Source organism: Pinus tabuliformis, chromosome 1_1, assembly GCF_031772625.1.
Source record: "Pinus tabuliformis cultivar Carrire ecotype Pingquan chromosome 1_1, CPIR1, whole genome shotgun sequence".
Taxonomy (NCBI): Eukaryota; Viridiplantae; Streptophyta; class Pinopsida; order Pinales; family Pinaceae; genus Pinus; species Pinus tabuliformis.
Window position 1 is genome coordinate 412102082 of NC_142297.1, and position 22144 is coordinate 412124225.

Consider the following 22144-nt stretch of genomic DNA (forward strand, 5'->3'; position numbering starts at 1 on the left):
ATCACATTATCTGAATGTAAAACCAAAACAGGTAAACTGCAATTTCACAAGCATGAACTTGGAAGTTCACAAATTTGAAATGGTTACTAGTCACATATTTTGCAAAGGAATACAATGAACATTGCTCCTTATGCAGTGTTTCTTGAAATGCTGCTTAAATGAGAAAATTGAGCACCTTAGGAAGGGCAAAAAGAAGTTTGTATCCTTCCAAACACAATGAATTGTCCACTCCTTTTAGTCATCGATAAAAATACATCCTGCCTTATTGTTTAATGCTTGTCTACCTATCTTGCATGGACACCAGCCTGTGCACAGATACGGGTGTGATATCTGGTACAGATACAACAATTTTTTTGAACAGTTTGGATACAATATCATTAAGGATATAGGATGGAGTTCTTGTTAATATTAGCACTGAGGATAGGGTATCTAGACATTACAATGTACATACAAATGAGAGTCTCATCCCTCCAATATCTAGAATCTCTATTTTAAACTCATTACAAATTAGTGATATAAATTACATTTCATCACAAAAAATGTTCTCGTAAATATTGAAGCTCCATATTATTAATATCTTCTTGAAGACCAGGAATGTTGGAACCAGATGTAAAGATCCCAAGTCAACATGAAGATGCCCTTATTGTTGAATCATCATCGAGGAAATTCAGGTAGCCATCGCATTCCAGCTAAGTCACCTAGTTCATGTTCATCTTTGAATTCGACAACAATGAGATTTGAGAGAAATTTGCCTCGACAAAAATATTTGATAAAATTTGCCATTAAGTTCAAATATACTTTTTCCACGTTACACGCCCAGGAAAAACCTCAAGTATTTCCCCTCATTTCAAGGATGGTACACAAGGTCAACCTTGGAATCTTCAGGGCACAAGACAGGTCAACAATAGGGCTCAAAGCCATTATTATAATATACTTCTTAGAAGCTCAATATGTCACTAGCAGGCATTGGACCCTAGCGGGGAAAATAATAATGAATCCTCTCGACACCCATGCTAAACTTAATGCCAATTAAGTTAAGTTTGAATATATATATAATTTAAATAAATTAATTGTTGCATTATAAAAATTTATTAATATAATGACAGAACTACAATAAAATAATGAAGATAATATGTTTTAACAATAATATAAAATATTAAAGACATGAATCGAGATTTTTCTATATATAAATTTATATTCATTTATAATTAAATTTACATATAAATTTTATTTAAAGCATTATTACATAAGTTGCAATTTATGTTTATATACTATGTAAGTTATCATGAAAAAAATGGAAACTTCTATAATGTATAAGTTATTTAAGTCATCATTATAACAAACTGAAGGTTAGGTTTATGTAAATTATGGATTTAAAACAATGCATCAATGGTGAATTCAAGCTTGTGGCTAGAGCAATGGTTAGGTCAATGGTGAATTCAAGCCAGCGGTTTGGGCAATTAAGATGAAGGAATTCCAAAGCCAAAGCTAAAGGTATTTCATCCACTATGCAAAACCATGTTATGAGTCACAATCTCAAAGAATGTGTTTCAGTGATTTGAGAGCATCTATTCGATTTATTTGAATTGGGGCATGGAATGGAGTTAGGTGTTAGTTTTTGATAGCATCAGACAGATGTTCTAATCTCTATGGTATCAATCAGCCTAGGGAACACAATTTCTCCATTAGCCAGAAAAGGTTTTGCAAGAAACACCTCAATTAGATTAATTAGCCAATTACTAAATATTTTCCCAAGTCTAACTTAGGAAAAATGGTTAATTAAATCAGATTAATTGAGCAAAATCATTTTTTCTCTAGAGATTTCTAGAAAAGTCGCTTGATGGGACTAAGATGATCTTAGCCATCAATTGTGATTAGATCGCAGTCATTGGTTCCTCGACGAGAGATTATACGAGCAAGTTGATGGGGCATTGGAGATCAATTCAAGCAGTTAGACTTGCCCAGTTGCAGTGATTAGCAAGGGCGCAATTGATATAGAGGGAGACAACAGCAGTAAGGGTTTTAGTAGAAAGAATTGAGGAGTGATTGTCGGAGGAATTCTTCATGAGATTCCAGCATTCCGAGATAAGAGAATAGAGGCTGAATTATTCTGCAGAGAGGCCGCACTAGCCAGTGTGCATTATTGGGCAGTAGTTCAATTTCCAACTGTCGAAGCAAGTTTCCAAAGGAGGTGGGAATAGCTCAGTCGAGTTGCAAGTAGAAGAAGGTGTAGGAAGGATTTTCTTGAGGCAGTGCGATTTCCAGTCATTAGTGCAAGTTGTTGGGAGGAGGTGTGAATAGGCTAAGGGAGGCCGAAATTATTTTGCAAAGGAAACTTGTGTTTCCAGATTATTTTGCCAATGGAGAAATTCACTAAAGCTTTGCCAGTGTCAAGCAAGCAGTTGATGTACTCTTTAATTTGAAGATTTTATAATAAAACCCTCATCCCTACACTGCTTTTCCCCACATTGGGGTTTTTCCAGGGACAATTGTCCAAAAATCTTAGTTTCCATAATTTTGTGTGTGGGTGCATTATTTCTCAGTTTCTGTATTTATTTTTGAAGGTTGCAGTAGTGAATTAATCGTTATTTGTCATATTAAAATTTTGAAGACAAATAATCTCCAGTAGATAGAAGATTTAATTCCCAGTTACTGCAATTAAGGAAATTTCACATTAGACATGCAAATGCACAACACAACATATGGAAATAAGTGTCTTTCTTTTTCAGCCAAATTTAATAGACAAAATTAAACAAATTTGCTTGATATCCCTTGGAATTCAATGAATTTTTAATTCAACAATGAAAATTCACCAAACACATTAACATAGCGTTTAAGGACAGCTCCAATCCAAGGAACTTGAAGGCCCTTCCATAGTCTAGCCTAATATGTGTTGATTTTCTAGGAGAATTTTGATCTTCTATTTTAATAATTACTTTACAATGATTTCTTTAACCAAGTTCACTTATGTCACATACATCATTAGGCAATTATATATAGAAACTATCAACAGTAATGCAATAACGACAGTAGGATCATAAAGAGACAGCCAAGCACAAAAGAGACACAAATTTGCCCTGGAAAAACCCAAAATTGGGAACAACCCATCAATCTTTTCTTAGGAGGAATTGTTCAAGTCAACAAATACAATCTGATTATCCAATCAAAGTTGGTCAAGCTAACCACAGAATCCACCCAGGTCAAACCTTGTCAAACAAGGCGAAATTCAACCCTCCTATAATTGGTCAATTTGCAATCAAACTGGTCTCCACAAACTCAGTCAAACTTTAGAATACTTCCTCCTCCTTTCGCACGTGTGAATAGAAGAGTAGATGTTGTGATGATGATCTAAAATTGATGCCAAATGGAGACCAAGTTTGTAGTCATAGTGGTCATGGGGTACCCAAGAGGCATGTCTCCTTGTGTTGGGCTTGTTGAATTTTACTTATAACCCAGGTCTAGTCTATGACTATACTAGATCATAAACACACTGAAGATACTTAATTACAAGCACTTTGCACAGCAAAAATATAACAGCAATGAATCAATATACAGGCTATGACATGTTCCAAGGTCTTGTACAACACCCTAAGGACTTTCAACATATCTAAAACAACTTCTAGGGCTTTGGCACCCTGGTCCAAGGAAACTGAAGCTCGGCCTCTTCCAAGAACAGCAAACAAAACCTTATTTCGAAAAACTCTATCCTTCAGGTCTGCCAAACAAAAACTCATCCTCTCTAGGGCACAATCCTGAAAGTAAAACATGCCATAAACTTGCTCTCCTTCTAGTTGTGGCTACCCTTGAGGATCAGCAGCTCTCTTTCTCTTAGCTTGTATTCATACAAGAATCGATTACTATGTTGTGAATGACCTCTCCATAGGTCACATATTTATAGGCTCTCTAATGTTGCTTTAGAAGCCCCTTTTGTCCATCAAAGGTGTCCTCCACAACAAATAGAATAAACAAATAATTTATTTTGGTTCTAAGCCCACAACTTTGGGTTCAAAACCCACTGGCTTACGTAATTTTCCCACAAGGTGGGTTTCTCTACACAAACCTAGTACCCCAGGCGGCTTCTAGGAGTACCTCCCAAGCTACATGATTTTCAACACTCCCTCTCAGTGAGGGTGGTACTTCCATTCCTTGGAAGTAACTCGTTAGGAGCACAATCCCAATCTCTGGCATCCATCACTATAGCATACCCTGTAGAATGAACAACACTTTCATCGGATGTGTCCCTGCCACTAGAAGCTTCTCGCTTCTTCTTCTCTTCATAGGCCTTCTATCCATTCCAAGGTTCCTTCTTGCCAGCTATAGATTATCCCTCTAAACCTGCAAACTCTCACTCAAACTCGACTCCCTTTGAGTCTCAAAAAGCTTCTTTTTCCCATGACCTATAGGTTTTCCCTTCAGCGTGTATAGACCACTCTCCCTAACTCCAATAACTGCTCCTCTGGTGTTAGAGCCTCTAGGCTTGAGCATCACATTTCCATCCTGGAACAATACTCCAACCCCCTTCGCCTCAATCACTAAGACATACAACATGGGGCACTTGAGCTGTGGTACCTATAGTACATCTTGGACGTGTACCAACCTTCCTAACTCCATCCTGAATGGCACCATACCTAACCTTTTGACAGTCTTCCGACTCTTCTCGCCAATCTACATGTACAATTTATAGTCCAATTCAGTTAGAGTCTCGAATACTTCTCGTGATCCTATCATATGCTTCGATGCTCCATTATCAATGAACCATGCACCCGCATAGATGGTGCCCTCAGAGAAATGAGAAGCTAGAGCAAAATCCTCTTCGAACCTTCTTGCAAAGTCATCCTGGTCAGCTGTTGATGTAGCAACCATAGCAATCTCTTTCTTCTTCTCATTATCTCCTTTCTTCCAACGCAGACACTTACTCGCATAATGACAATGCTCGCCACATGTCAAACACTTCACATTTATCAAGTCCTTTGCTTTGCCTTCATCTTACTAGCAAGAGCCATGTTCTCTCCATCAGACTTCTTCTCATGAAGATCCTCGTCCCACGGTTCTGTTGAGAAATGTAACTAGTATCGGTCTTCATAATTGTTGTCTAGCTCATGACATGATGTAATTATTATGTATTTGTCAAAAGAAAAATTATTGTAAAAGAAAATTATTTATAAGCATGGATTTCATGCTTTATTTATTTTTTGTTCTAGATCAAAGCACCCATTGAGTGCTTCTAGGGTTTATGTCATGTGTCATAGTCCTTGTCATTACACAATAGACCCTTCTTGGGCTTTTCATATCATGAAAGAAATTTATAATTGAGTCAAAAATGTATTTTGTTCCTCCTCCACCAAGTCGACCTCATTAAGGGATTTCGACGACAAAGAAAGACTATATATTGGCAGCGCATTCAACCTATTTGAGCATCCATACAAGCAAAAAGTTCGATTTGCAATTTGAAGTGGAAAAGAATGTGTGACAAGGCTAGAAAGGAAGAAGAAACTTTTGTCAAGCTAAACAAGCCACACTTCTCTCTCATTCTCCCACACATGTGAATTTCTAGGTTGCAAGAAGGGGCCAAAATTTCAGGTCTACAGTAGAGGCTGAAAATCTTGTTGCAGGAAGTCGAAATCGGTGATAGATGCAGTGCTGAAGAAGGTTGACTCTTGTTTGATCTTTGTCATTTCGAAAGGTCTATCTTGGGAGGCTGACTTGGTGGATTGGAGGAGATCTTTGTCTTGGTCAAAGGGTCTTGGTTGTCTCATTTAATTTGGTTCTAAAGGAAGAAATTTTGGGTTTTCCCCTAGAAGACGGGTTTTGCCCTGGCTAATAGCCTACATATTGTGTCACTTCTTATCTTAATCTTCATGTTTTGGTTTTCATAGTTGCTTGATGATAAGAAGATAAAAGAAGCTCATAAGGTTGCTAAGAAATCACAAGTAATTATGAAGATAAGGAAATAGTTCTGCCTTTCTAATTTTCTAATAGGGTCCTCTCGGATGAAGTCATCCCATAACCTGTTCCAATCTAGCAAATTGTCTCGATTCTCCAGCAACTATTCCTTTGATAAATGGCTTCCATTCCTCAGTGAATCCCTTCAAGGCAGTGCTCACCAATTCAAATTCTAGAAGGTTATCACCAATGGAAACAAGCTCATCACGAACTTGAGAAACCGTCGTGAGACACGAAGCCACACCCTCGTCATCCAACATCTTGGTGCTCTTCAGCTTCTCTCTCAATACCATCCACTGGTTCTCGATTCTTATTCTAGAACAAATCTTGAAGAGCCTTCCACATATCATGTGCAGTGTTCTTCACAGTAAGATGAGGTATCAAGTGATCCTTTACTCTATCTAGGATGATCAACTTGGCCTTCACATCCAACTCTTCAAACTCAGCTAACTCTTCAGGAGTTATTGGCTTAACAATCTCCTTGTCAACAAAGTCCCATTTCTTGTTCACTAACAAGATCATCCTGATCCTTTGTTTCCACAGACTATAGTTGGATAGCCCATCCAACCTGTCCTCATACCTCAAACTAGCAATCAATTTTGCCATGTTGTTAGTCCTTCAATGACAACTCAATCAACTCCCTCTTAGGTTGCTTCCTATGCACACTCTAATTCAGTTGTCCCTTCAAAGTAGCTTTGATACCATGTTGAATTTTCCTTATATCCCAAACCTGATCTATGTGTCTATACTAGATCATAAACACACTGAAGATACTCAACTACAAGCACTTTGCACAGCGGAAATGTAACAGCAGTGAAACAATAAACCACACATATTTTGTAGGCCCAAAACTTGTTATTATTTGTCCTTCAATAAAACAAACATAGGGCTCTTGTACCAAGGATCATGGCCCTTTAAGAAACCTGATACAAAACTAATGTACAAGTAGGGCTTGAGGTCAATTCCTTTAGACCTTCAATCTACCCAAAAACAATGACAAAGACAATCTTACTTGTTGATGTAGCCCTTCACATCAGTCCTTTCAGTCCTTCTTTATCACTTGCTACCTCGTTGTCCTGTGCCTCCTTCACACAAAGATTTGTCTCCTTTTGAATCTTTGCATACCCAGTTGCTCACAATGCTCAAATTCTTCAAACTTCTTGCATATATCATCTCCAAACACTATTGTTCACACCTCCATTAGTGAACAGAGTTCATATCACCAACTCAACAATGCTTCCTGTTGAAATTGTGGTTATGGTCGATCTTCAGAAAATTATCATTTTACTTGAGAAAAACAAGAGCATTATTGTTTCTAGCATGTTCTGCACACTTTTGATTTGGTCAAAAATAATTATTATTTTTAATTATAATTTCAAGTGGTTCAACAAGTGCTAAATCAACCCTTCTAGAAACACACCCATTCGGATCATATCGGCCCTTCTAGATGGTCAAGCGGGCTTGCCTAGAAACTCACCCATTCGCATCACAAAAGTCTATATAAGAGGTCAATTTTCTCTCCTTGGTAGGTAATTCAATCACACATGAAGTGTTCAAGGATTAGATCAAGCGAAGAAGTCACTTTTATATCTTGTTGAGAAATCTATGGCATCATTAGTAGTTAGGTGATTTCTCTTTGTTAGTAACTGCTTGTGAGTGCCTTTTACAACTTTAGATTAGGATCTTCTTCATTACGGTATTAATGTTCTTCTTCATCAAACAGCTACCAATGCATGAATATAAATAGACAAGAGACACAGAATGTAGGCTATCATCCAAGGCCAAAACCTCTCACTCTTTGAGAGGGAAACCCACACAAATTCTTCTTATAGAAATTCCAATTGACGAATACCAAGACCAAGGCCCTTGACCTATTTGCCACTCCAAGAAAAAGACACATGTTCTCTGGACAATCAAGCTTCTTCTTGACTCTCCTTCCACTTGACCTTCTTAACATTGAGATATTATCATCACCGCGATCCTTTAACTGTCTTCACATTGAGATCTCTTTTACAGTGAAACCTCCTTGTTGTCATATTATCGAGACCTTACTTCTATGATGGCACCGAGCCCTTTCTCTTGAGATAGCATTGATATCTTTCCACTTAAGGTAGCACCGAGACCTTTACTGAGATCCCACCATATCACTGTGATATGCAGTTCCTTCATAGCACTGAACAACGGTCTTCATTATGGCACTGAATTGTGACTTCTTCACGTAACTGTAGCTTCTATATCCTTTTTGAAACTGTGTTTCTTAAACATGACACCGAGCTATAACTTACTGAGGGTTGAAGTTTTGAACACATCATTGTAGTCTCCTATAGATTTACGAAGTTATCTGAACTTGTTACTATGCTCATCCACCCGAATTTCAGAGGGGTCTGAATTCCCTTGACTGTGATTATATCCGAACTATTCATTGTACCCATCCAAGTTCCATCCGAACTTGTCTCTACCTTGTCCACCAAAAATATCAAAGATTTATCAAACTGTTTACTGTGTTTATGCGAAGATCCTTCACACCTACATATAGTGGTTGGTCCTCGATAAATAAGTTGACATGTGTATTTTGAACAGTTATGTCTCTTATTTGAGTGAGCCGACATGCGACTTCTATTTCAATTTGAAGGCGACTAGAAGAGGAGAATCATGTGCTTGTCTTGGAGGGATTATAGACTCATGACATTGACCTTAATGACAAATCCTAAGGCTCTCAATGGGAGCCAAGTAAAAATAAAATCTCTTGTTCATGAAACCCATGAAGCAAGGCATAATAATAATTTTATTTTATTTTCATCATTCAAAAATCACAATTACATGTCATTATGGAGACCGAACCTAGTTACACTTTTTAACACTCCCTCTTAACTAGGGAGGTATTCATAATGGTACTTGGTCATTCTCAATCTGAACAATTTTTCATAAGAAGAATTGGATTGGTAACCCATTTGTATAGCATCGTATCAACCAGCATTGTTATATAGCAAGGCCTCGACGAATAGCTTTATGTCTCCACAAGATTTGAGCTCAATGTTGGCGAGACCAATGATTTATAGACACACTCATCATTATCTCTCTTAGAACATATCCCACCCGAGTTCTCAAGGTGTGTTCCATGAGGACTATTCTTATCTTGGACTCCCCAACCCTCAAATAATAGTGGTCCTCCACGACTCCTCTTATCTTGGATGCCCTATCTCATCCTCAAAGAGTATCGAATGCCAAATGATTACCCAATACTCTATTTTGTCTTCTCGAGTGAAGACAAGAATAATGTGTCTATCTCTCCCGCTCAATTAGGGAGGACATATCTATTCCAATAAAGGAATGTACTCATTCCCATAGAAGGAATGTACCTAAGCTCCCTCTTGTCTTAGGAATTTTCAAGTTTCTTCCAAGTAAGAAACATGTTTCCAAGCTCCCTCTTAATTAGGCCTCAGGTGGAGATGACGGGACAACCAGCTGCTTGAAGAACTCCTTTGTTCAATGTCATGAATTTCTTTGTCACGGAGTCTTCATCTTTTGGGACTTCTTCATAGGGCACATACCATCCATCACTTTCATCCATGAGTCAGTCATGTCATCATTCTTCTCATCAGAAAGTGATCTATCAATCTACATCTGGCATTGCTTCAAGTTATGCTACCTTCATCATGTTTTCTTCTTCGGAAGGATCTTGCATCCTTCTACATGGTTACCTTGGAAGATATCCATGGTTCTTCCCTTTGGTAGCCCTGCATAAGCCCATTCGGATACTAATTTATAAAAAAGCAATGAACACTAAAATCATAATTACCTTTGTGATGGTCTTTCATCATGACATCTTCCTATAGGCATCAGCATCCAGCGTACATGTTGACACATCTCCTAAAGATATGTATTGTCAAGGGTCTCTATCTTTTCCAGACTTCCATCAGAGTCTTCATATCTTTTTGGGGGATATCATAGTCAAATCTTCTTGGTCATTCGGATGTTGACTGCCTTTACCATTCCACAATCTCTTCCTTTCTTTCTTCACATATTTCATTTCCAAGAACTTCCAATTAAAGTTTCCTTAGTTGTAGTCAGTTACCTCATTTTCCATATGAGGACATATTATGTTGATTTCATCTAGTAAATATGTGATCTATGCATTCCTGCATCCTGGGAGGAGATCCTTTTCCCTTTGATCATGCTTCTCAAAATAGAGCAATGATCCATGTTACCTACAACCATACGACATGACATTATAGCATTGTATACAAGCATACATACCTCATTTACCTTTAGGCCATCTAGGCTTCTTTCAGCAGCTTCCTTGATTGAGAAGAGCTTCAATCCCTTGATCTGCTTCATCTCTTATGTCATCATACCATCAACCCATGAATTCCACAAGCTGGAGTTCCTGATGAAACACTTGCTTTCTCTCTAGATCAGTGAACCTTTTGATGAAGATTCCTATCCAGCAGAGGTTACCTTTTGATGTATGATGAGCCTTGTCCTGGATGACTTCTTCCTTTCCTTAAGTTTCCAATGAGGTTCCCAAGAGCTATATCATTCATAGTTGATTATCAAACATCCTTCATGTTTCCTATGGTGATTTCACAAGCTCTTACTTCTAATGTTTTTCCTCTTACAGCTTCCTCCACTTCTTTGGTGAAATGGACTTCTTCTTTATCTTCCTTGTTATTGTCCCTTTTGAGCTTAGGACAATCTTTCCTATAATGCTCATAGCATCGAGTCTTAGCTATGATCTTCTCTTCTTTCGACAAATGTCTAAATACTTTTTGCCCTCAACCAGTCTTATTTTATCTTGCATAGAAACGACAAGTTGTTGAATGGGATAGCTTTCTTATCCTCATAGACATTTGTTACCTTGTTCATCGGTTAGTGCATTTAGAACAATGAAGATTATCTCTCCCAAATCTTGCAATTGAGATCTTATGAAGATAACCCTTTATCCTTTGATACCTTCATTTTGTGTAGATCATATCTAAGTGATCTGACCTTCTTTATCACATCTTCAGAGAATAGTTCTACCAATTTATCATATATCTCTTTGATATCCCCGATCCTGCTATATAGGGATGAGGGGACCTTTGACTGATTTCATAAAAATCCCTTGAGCCCTTTGATCCCTTTCCATGTATTCAGATAATGCTTGACCTTCGAATGGTGTGGAGACTTTTCCATTGAAATGACTTCACTTTCTTCGAGGACTATGTTTATCCTCCATTTCCATGCAAGGAAGTTCGATGACCCAAACAGCTTATGGATCTCTTTGCAAAACGAAGTCATTTTACTAGATTAGATTATAGAATAAAAGATACTTACTTGACAAGTGAAGATGAAATCTTCAACTTGATCCCTTTGATGGTAGTGGATGAAGATGTATTAGTGCCTTTTTGGATGATCCTTCAAATGAAATCCCTTCTTCAATAAAAGGAGATTGCCCCTTTCATGATGACAACGCCTTTGATCTAGTTCCCTTAATGATGATGATTGATGAGGATGTCTTGATGCTTCCTCAGATGATCTTCTTTAAGGATAGGGAGGTTTGTGCTTCAATTGGAGGCAACTTGCCTTATAGCCTTCTTTGTATTAGAATAATGCTATTTTAGTGTTTAATGCTCATTTATGTATGTCTGTGATCATATTAGCAGTTTCTTATTAGAACCTTGTTGTTTCTATTTCTTAGTAGAAACTTGTTGTTTCTGTAAATACAGTTGTATTATTTATTGAGCTTCATTGCTCATTGTAAATCAATTCAATCCATTCATTGATTATGGTATTAGAGCTCGGGTATTTTTTCGAAATAATTTTTCATTGTTTGAAAAATTTCGTGCTTAATTTCAAAATTGCTCTCTAAGAGTCTGAAAAAAAAATTTGGAGGCGATTCGATTCTAGCTCGTTTCTTGTCGTCACTGCTGCTTTTATCAGTGGCCGTAGAAATAACATCAGCAGGTGGCCTCTGCGATTTGCCCTCCGAGCGCTTACGGCTCCTCGTTTCCATAAAAGTAATATGGGTTTACCAGGCCGTTCCTTGGCTCCCTCCTAGCTAAAAGGTTGTTGCTTACGGGTGTCTGCGCTTCAAGGGAGGAATTCTGGTGGCAACGCTACGGGTTTGGGTTTTAGCCGGATGCCAATTCTTGCTTTGCATCTGCCCTGATGATCACCAAAGAGGCGTCGATGCCGAAGACGGAATCCGAGATCGAGAGCATCTTGTCGCCGACACTGATTCTGGAGAGGGAGACATAGTAGAAGGTGTCGAGGCAGAAAATATTTTACCGCTTTCATCAGTTAACTGCAAAGGGAACGACAACGCCCCTCCGTCGAGGCCAAGAAGCCCCGAGGCACCGACGAACAACCCCTTGTTATCGTGGCCACAGCTGATGGCCACGTTTGGCACCGTTTTCTCCCCTGAGGGTTAGTGTCTCCGTTGCGAAGTTCCCTGGCGTATATGACCCGTCGCCATAGCTCACCTGGTACATGCAGCTCCCATTGCGACTGCACCCCGAGACGTCGAGAGAGGGTCAAGAGACTCGCACCAGCATTTGTCAGATTTGATATTGTGCAGTGCTATGCATGTTCCTTCCTAGACATGAAAAAGGCCACGAAAGATTGCTTCACGGATGCTGATAGCTTGCGTGTGGTAGGCCATCGGAATAAGTCCGAAGGTTCATTTCTTTGCTTTGGATTTTTTTTACTCGGGTCAAAACCTCGCATGCTGGGATTTTGAGGGATAGAATACGCGGCGTGCTCTAATGCTTTAGATTTTGTCCAGATCAACCGGCATCTGCATTGGAATTTGTGACGGAATCCTTTGTTGTTTTCTGTGTCTTGGGAAACGTGCAGATGGCCTCGCTAATCAATCTGATGTTGGAACACAGTCAGAGCTTTAATGGCACCAATTATAACATCTGGAGACAGAGAATGTTGACCATTTTTTAATATAGGTGTCTTGACCAGCTCGTTTTGGGCAAAGAACTCAGTCCTGGTACACCTGGTGCAAATCAAGATAACTTTGATGATCAAAATCAAGAGGTTGTTATGCTTCTCAAACTCTCTGTGACTGATGATCAGTTACCACAGATTCCTTCCGGCAAGACAACTGCCAAAATCAAGCAACATTTGAAGGAATTGCACGAGACATCCAACAAAAGCAGAGCTTTCTTTCTAAAGAATCACTTGTTCTCCATCATGATGGACGAACATGTCTTTACAGGAACATCTTAACAAGATTAAAGACATTCGAGATCAGCTCGAAGCCATTAGTCGGACCATGGAAGAAGAAGATATGGTAGTCATCACTCTGAAAAGTCTACCAAAACCTTATGAGCACTTCATAGAAACACTCAACATTACCTCCACTAATGTTGATCTGAAGTTTCCGGAGTTATGCACCAAACTCCTGCAGCAGGATCGTTGGAACCAGCAGTTTGGTAGTGGTGCTTCATTAGCCTCCTCAAAAAATGCTTTTGCTGCCAAATATCAGTCCTTTCAACAAAAAGGTTCTTCTCAGCCTTCTGATCTTGTTAAGAAGAAAAATGTGCAGTGTAATTACTGTCATAAGTTCGGCCACATGAAGAAAGATTGCCGACAAAGGATTGCTTCTGAACAGAAGAAGCAGGGAGGGTCTCATCAAAAAGCGAATGTTGCAAAACATTCCAAGCAGAAGGAATCTGCCTGTTACGCCTTTATGGCTAAGAGGTCCTCAGATCATGCCCCGTCTTATGCCTGGTACATTGACTCTGGTGCATCACGTCATTTCTCTCACAGGCGTGACTGGTTTACTAAGTATTTGAGAGCTTTTACAGCCCTTTTTAATTTGCTCCAACTCCTTTCTCAGAGATACTACTTCTGCCTCACGTTCTTCACAAGTCTCTTCTTTTTCCTTAAGCTTTGTTTCCAAGAGATCTTCTCTCCTTCTTATTTCCTCGTTTTCCACTTTGAGAGAGATAATTTTGTTCTGTAGTTTCTCGTTCTCTTCAATGGCACTTATTAACAGTTCATCCACATTTCCTTCTTGCTCTGAGTCATTCCCTTCAGATATCTGAGGATTCTTTTTACGGCTAATAAATGGGATTGTTTGGGAGCCGATTGAAATCTTCCCACCATTCCTACTGCTTGCATTATGTCAGGTCGTGTAGCTGTTAAGTATAGGAGGGCTCCAATCATTGACCTGTAATGAGTTGCATCTACTAGAGGGGAGTCATCATCTTTGCTCAGTTTGCAGTTTGTGGTCATGGGGGTGCTCATGGGTGCACAGTCTTCCATTCCATATTTTTTGAGCATGTCTTTTAGATATTTGGCTTGAGATATATACAATCCTGCTCTGGTTTGAGATACTTGAAGTCCAAGGAAGTGGGACAGTTCTCCTATCATCGACATCTCAAATTCTTTTGTCATGCTTTGAGAAAATTCATGGCTCATTTCATCATTATTACTAGCAAAAATCAGATCATCGACATAAACAAGAGCAACTAGTAACTTACCTTTATCTATCTTTATGTATAGATTGCTTCCAGCCACTCCCTTTTTGAAGCCTTGTTGTTGGAGATAGTTATCCAGTCTTGCATACCAAGCTCTAGGGGCTTGTTTCAGCCCATACAAAGCCTTTTTCAACTTACAGACTAGGTCCTTTCCTGCTGTCAGATCAAAACCTTCTGGCTGCTCCATGTAGACTTCCTCCTTGAGTTCGCCATTTAGAAATGCTGATTTCACGTCCATTTGATAGATTTTGAATCCTTTCGAGCAAGCAAATGCTAAGAACATCCTGATAGCTTCCATACGGGCCACTGGTGCAAATGTCTCTTCAAAGTCAACTCCTTCAATTTGTGAATAGCCTTTGCAGACAAGTCTTGCCTTGTTTCTGATAACCTGTCCTTCCTCATTCATTTTATTTTTGAACACCCATTTGGTTCCTATTATGTTTTTGTCCTTTGGACGAGGTACCAGCTCCCATGTCTTGTTCTTCTCAATTTGGGACATTTCTTCTTCCATTGCTTTTACCCAATGAGGATCCTTACTTGCTTCTGTGAATGTTTCTGGTTCTATCATAGATAGGAGGGCAATGGCTTTTCTCTTGGGTGAGGTGGTTATCCTTCTTCTGGTCTGCACACCTTCATCTTTATCGCCAATGATTTGTTCTTCTGGATGATATCTTTCTACATACTTCATCTTTGAAGGGGTATGAGGTGGTTCTCTTTCCTCTTCTTCTTCTTCATCATCTATCTCTTCTTCTTTAGGTTCTTCTTCTTCAATGAGAAAGTCATCTTCTTGTTCTTCAATTTCCTTTTCTGGAAGATCTTCATCAACCTTTACATCGATGCTTTCCACTATTTTCTTCAGTCGAAAATTGTAGCACTTGTAAGCCTTGCTCCGTGGTGAATATCCAAGAAATATCCCCTCATCAACCCGAGAATCAAATTTTCCAGGTGAACCATCATTTATTTTTATGAAGCACTTGCTTCCAAATATTTTGAAATACTTCACCGAAGCAAGTCTCCCTTTCCATAGCTCATAAGGAGTTTTGTCACAATTTGGTCTCAATTGAGTCCGATTCAATGTATAGACAGTTGTCCCTACTGCTTCCCTCCAGAATTTAGGTTGTAGATCTGCTGCTAACAGCATGGTTCTTGCCATTTCTTGGACAGTTCGGTTTCGTCTTTCAACTACCCCATTTTGCTGAGGTGTTCTGGCAACCGAGTATTCCCTTTTAATTCCATGAATATTGCAGAACTCTCTGAACTCATTTGATTTGAATTCTCCTCCTCTGTCTGTTCTGAGACACTTAATTTTTGAATCTTTTTCATTTTCTACAAGGGCTTTTAGATTCTTAAAACACTCAAAAGTTTCAGATTTATACTTTATGAAATATATCCACATCATTCTAGTATAATCATCAACAAATAATACAAAGTACCTTTCTCCTTGGAGTGCTTGATTTCTAGTTGGCCCACACACATCAGCATGTATGATTTCCAAGGGCTTTGATGTATAGTGTTCCTTTGTCTTGTGGCTGGTTCCGGTCTGTTTTCCATGTTGACATGGACCACACACTGCTTGATTTGGTTTGGACAGCCTTGGGATGTCTTGTACAGCTTTGATTTTGCTGATATTGACCAGATTTTCGAAGCTGGTATGTCCAAGTCTTTTGTGCCACAACCAACTCTCATCTGCCTAATTCAAGTAGCATTTGTTCTCCTGAATCTTGTTCAGAACGTAAATATTGTCTGGTGTTCTTACTCCTTTTGCCCCAAGTTTTCCAGAGACAGAGTTCCTTATTTCACAGTCTTTGGTGCTGAAGACAACCTTATGTCCTTGATCACAAATTTGGCTAACACTCAGAAGGTTGTGTTTGAGTCCGTCAACCAGCAGAGCATCTTGAGCTTTTCCTTTTCCATTATCAGAGTAATTGTTCCTCTTCCTGCAATTTTGCCAGTTCCGCTTCCAAAGGACACATTCCCTTCCTTTTTGCTCAGTGAGATAAATTTCCTTCTGTCTCCTGTCATGTGTCTGGAGCACCCACTATCCACAAACCACTGGTTTCCATTATTTTGCGCAAATAGAGCCAGGCCGCATTTGTCCATTGCAGAGATCTTGCTACTCGTCTTTCTTCCTTTGAGTGGGCAGTTTTGTTCATAGTGTCCATTATTGTAGCAAAAAGAGCAAGTCAGATCAAATTTAGTCAAGGGATCGAATGAATTGAAGGTTTTGATTTGTCCATGTCTTTTGGGAGCATATGAGTTGATTACTCGGTCCTTTTGCGTTGTCTTTTCACTTCTGCGAGCCATGCAGTGTCTAGCTTGGTGACCGAAGTTTTTACAGTGAAAACAGTGTCCAAGAAATATGGTTTTGAAGCAACCACGGTTTAATTCGCCTTCCTTTCTGAGAATTACTCCTCCCTCGTCCTTTGGATTTTTGATGGGCCCTTGGTGAAGTACAGGTTTGTATTTGCTGTAGTGTCCATGATTCGACTCCACATTCTTCTTTGGAATAACTCTTTCTTGATTCTTGGAATCTGGATGCACTTTTGATAAGATACATTTTCATCTTTTGGGTTGCAGGAAAGTGCATCGGCATAGCTTTTCGCACTATTCTTAGTGCTTGAGGATTCTCCCTTGAAACCTATTCCAGACTTATCATGTTGAGGTTTTTGATTTTTCAGAATAGTATCAAGTATTTGAGAGCTTTTACAGCCCTTTTTAATTTGCTCCAACTCCTTTCTCAGAGATACTACTTCTGCCTCACGTTCTTCACAAGTCTCTTCTTTTTTCTTAAGCTTTGTTTCCAAGAGATCTTCTCTCCTTATTTCCTCGTTTTCCACTTTGAGAGAGATAATTTTGTTCCGTAGTTTCTCGTTCACTTCAATGGCACTTATTAACAGTTCATCCACATTTCCTTCTTGCTCCAAGTCATCATCATCTGTGAGTGCCATGAATAATGCTTCTTGGCTTTCATCATGATCGCTTTCCTCATCTGATTTCTTTTTGATGACCATAAACTCATCCTCATCAGACTCATCTCGCTTGGAGAAAAGGTTTTCCTTATTGAACCCTTTCTTTTTGTATGTCATTCTTTTAGAATTTCTTTCATCATCACTGTCATGTTTACGAGGACATTTTGCTGCATAATGACCTATTTTACCACATTTAAAACAGATAAGAGGATACTTGCCTTTAAGCTTAGATCCTCTCTTCAAATTTCGTACATATTGAGCCAATTCAGATTCCACATCTGACTCATCACTACAGTCATTCCTTTCTTTCCCTTTCTTTGACTTTGAGGCCTTGAATGCTGCATCTTTGGAGCTAGGTCCACCTTTCCTCATTTAATAGGCAGTGAGAATTCCATGGAGTTCATCCATTTTGAGGGTGTCAAGATCCTTTGATTCTTCTATAGCACTTATTTTGGAGTCAAATCTGTCTGGAAGGGACCTTAATACCTTTTGTACAATAGTACTTTCTTCAACCTTTTCGTCCAATCATTTCAGGGAATTTACCACTTCAGCTACTCGGAGGAGGTATGCTGCAATATCTTCTTCCTCTTCCATCTTCAAACTTTCAAATTGTCTTCTGTGAGTTTGAAGCTTTGCCTTTTTGACTTTTAGTCTCCATCGTACAAGCTAACTAGCTTCTCCCACATTTCTTTGGCAGAGTTACAGTGCATGATTTTTGTAAACTCGGAATCAGTGATTCCACTAGTGATGGAGTTCATGGCCTTTGCATTTGCAATGTAGGCTTTCCTCTCGTCTTGGTCTGTTGGAAGAGTGGAAGTCGCTTGGTATTCAGTTTGACAAAAATGCCAGACTTCAGGTCCAAGGGACATTAAATAGTAAGTCATTCTTTTCTTCCAAAAACCAAAGTTAGTGCCATCGAATAGAGGAGGTTTTCCTGATGCTTCATGATTTCTCATCATGGTTGCTGATCCTTCTTCAAGTTGTTAGGCTAGAATGAAGAAACTTGGCTCTGATACCAATTGTTGGAAATACTGAGAGGGGGGTGAATCAGTATTTCTTTTTCTCACTATTGTTTTACTAGTTAAAACATGTATGTTCAGAACACAAAATGAACAGCAGGAATAAATGATTTTATTAATATAACTGTGCAGTAAAATAAATACAATAAATAGAATGTCACAATTGGTTGCCAAGCTCCAACTTGGACTTTGGTGAGGCTCCAACCTCCTGAGCACCAACTCTATTTTGCCAAGACACCAATCTTGGACTTAGGAGCACTAACTCCCAAGGACTTCAATCCTTTTCAATTTTGAGGCTCCAACCTCTTTGGTATACACTGGTGTGCTGCTGCGCTCTTTTCAGCTTCCACTGCTTCTGCTGCCCCCTTTTCTTCTGCTGCTTCCACTATCTCATGCTCAAGTTATGCCATCCACCAACGACAACACAGTTCTCTGTTTTTGCTGCTTTTATATGCTCCATGCCCCTGTCCATTCGTTTCCTCTTACGTGCTGGCTCTTTGGCTTCCTCCTCACTTGATCGCTTGACACTTCGGCTTCCATTTCTTTGCTTTCTTTATTTTTTCTTACAGGCTTTATCGGAGGCGTTTAATCACCCATCGGAAGCCACCACCCGAGCGTTTTAATCAACCATCGGAAGCCACCATCAAGCCTTTTAATCAACCATCACCGAGCGCTTTAATCAACCATCACCGAGCGCTTTAATCGACCATCAGAAGCCACCTTTTATTCGGCGCTTTCTATCAATAATCAACCATCGGAAGCCACCACCCGAGCCATTAATCAACCATCACACAGGCTTTAATATATATCTTAACCCCGCGGCCATGTATCATATAATACACGGAAAACATTATAAACCCCCGCTCTAATTCAAATGTCGGACTTCAATTATTATGCACCCGCCTTTACAATTATCGGCGGGTCCGGATTTCGCAACCATAACAAAAACTCTTAAGGCCTGACCTCCGATGAGGAGCGGACCCGATGCTCTTTTAGACTCCCTTCTATACTGGTTTCGGATCCGTCATATCGGCGGATTCGTATCGGCGGGATTGTTATAACAGAACGGGTTTGCGGACCCGATCTCCCATTCAACCATCCTCTATATAATTTCGGCTCCGGACGATTTCGGCGATCGCTACCTCCGCTGCTCCGATGCGATACAAGAGTTCTGCGGACCCGATATGGTTTTACACTTCACTTGATAATAGTTTCGGCTCCGGATTTCGGAGCTTGCACCTTGAACAGTTCCGACATTCTGGATGCGATATATTATAGACTGTTTTTAATAAGTCCATCGGGTCCATGCCTCTATCGCAATCGGCAGATTATAGCGCCATCCCTTATGACTTGCGATCACTGCGGATGCGATATGATATTAAGCCACAGTCTATATTCCCGTCGGGTCCGCAGCCTTATCGCAATCGGCGATCGGGAGAGTGTCATGCCTTTGTGTGTTGTTGCGATGGGCGGATGCGATATAGCATTCAACCATAACATAATTCTGCATCGGGTCCGCATTATTATCGCAATCGGAGGTTTCAGTGGTGGCACATAGCTGAACCGCCGATTAGCGATGTCGCCGATATATATATATATATATATATATGCCTTTATATATAAACTTCTCCGCCGATAGTGTGTTTGTAATATGTGCCCGCCGATAGTTGTGAATGCATATATATAAGATTGTGAGTTCTGCTCCCCTTGGCATATATATGGCATATATATATGTGGCTCCTCCTATAGCTCCTCTTTGCTCCAATGTGGCTCCTCTAGCTTGGTCTGCTCCTCTTGGCTCCATTTGCTCCTCTTGGCTCCGATATGCTCTGGCTCCTCCTCTTGAATATTTTCATATTGACATCAATGACAATCTGTGTCCAACAGTAGATGATTTCAGTAGAAAGATGTGGGTGTACTTTCTAAAACATAAATCTGATGTATTTAGTATCTTTCAAAAGTTTAAGTCCTTAGTTGAAAAAGAGTCTAGTTGTAATACATAACTCTTAGGATAGATAACGAGGGGGAATTTTGTTCTTCTACTTTCTCCAACTTCTGTGATACCCATGGCATCAAACGCCAGTTAACTACACCCTACACTCCTCAGCAGAACAGTGTTGTCGAACATCGTAACCATACGGTTGTTGAAATGGCTCGTTCCATGTTACAACACAGGAGTGTTCCGAACAAATTTTGGGCTGAAGTAGTGTTTACTGCTGTCTATCTTCTTAACCGATCACCTACTCAGGCTGTTAAGGGGAAGACTCCAGAAGAGGTTTGGTCTAGTCGTAAGCCTAAGATCAGTCACCTCAAAGTGTTTGGCTCGGTTGCATATGTTTGGATTCCAGCTGCTAAGCGCTCTAAGTTGGATTCCAAAAGCCAAAAACTCATGATGACAAGGTACAATGATCACCACAAGGCCTATAGGCTGATAGATATAGACACTGATCATCTTATCTTCAGTCGGGACGTAGTATTTGATGAAGACAAAGGGTTCTTTCAGTCCCCTCCTTCTGAGCAGTGTTCTGAGGATCAGCCTCACAGTGTTCTTCTTCCATTAGGTCCACCTGATGGGAGGGATGATGCAACATCAGTATTTGATGATGCACTACCTGAGTTCCCTCCGGAAAATAATCCTCCTCTTGTTGCTCCTGTTGTTTCTAAGCTCCTCCACCTACTCCAGATATTGGTTCATCTACTCTCCGACCTAAATAGTGGGCTAAAACTATTGGTGATCTGCAGGATAATGAGCTCCTTGAAGGTAGAACTTCCAGAAATAAGAGCAAACAGCAGCCTACAGTGAATTTTGCCCTTATGGCTAACCTACACAGTGTTTTTGAGCCTCAAACCTATTCAGAGGCAAAGGGTATACCTGAGTGGGAACAGGCTATGGAAGCTGAATTCCAGAGTCTTCAGAAGAATCACACTTGGACCCTGTCTGATCTTCCTGTAGGGAAGAAGCCCATTAGCTGCAAATGGGTGTATAAAGTGAAATACAACGCTGACGAAACCCTAGACAAGTATAAGGCTCGCCTTGTTGCTCGAGGGTTCTCACAGAAGGAAGGCATAGACTATGAGGAGACCTTTGCTCCTACAACCAAGATGAGTACCATACGGCTCGTCCTTGCCTTAGCAGCTCAGTTCAGTTGAAAAGTCCATCAGATGGATGTAAAGAGTGCTTTTCTGAATGGTGACTTACAGGAAGAAGTCTACATGACGCAGCCTCCAGGATTCAAGGTTGCCAGTCAAGAATAGAAAGTCTGTAGATTATTCAAAGCACTCTATGGTATGAAACAAGCCCCTCGGGCTTGGTACATGAAAATTGATGAGTGCCTAACAGATCATGGCTTTCAACAGAGTCCATCCAATGCAAACTTGTATATCAAGCATACTGGTGATGATATTCTGTCTGTGGTTATCATTACTGGCAGTCAGTGCATTTGATCCATGGGATCAAACAGGATTTGTGCAGCACTTCTGATATGACAGATTTGGGACTTCTTCATTACTGTTTGGGGGTTGAAGTCTAGCAGACTGAGAACAACATCTTTCTCTCTCAGTCCAAGGATGCCAGAAGTCAACAAGTTCAAAATTTAGGATTGCAAGCCTGCCACGACTCCTATGGAACCAGGGCTCAAACTTTCAGCTCAGTCATCCTCACCACTTGTGGATGAATCTTTATTCAGGCAATTAGTGGGCAGCCTCATCTACCTTATTGCCACTAGATCTGATATCAGTT

The 22144-nt window shown here is 39.8% G+C and overlaps 1 protein-coding gene across 1 annotated transcript in view; it reads right to left on the bottom strand.

Moving 5' to 3' along the window:
- Positions 1 to 22144, bottom strand: part of LOC149213437 (uncharacterized) — a 231472-nt gene that overhangs the window by 204754 nt on the left and 4574 nt on the right. The window lies entirely within an intron of this gene.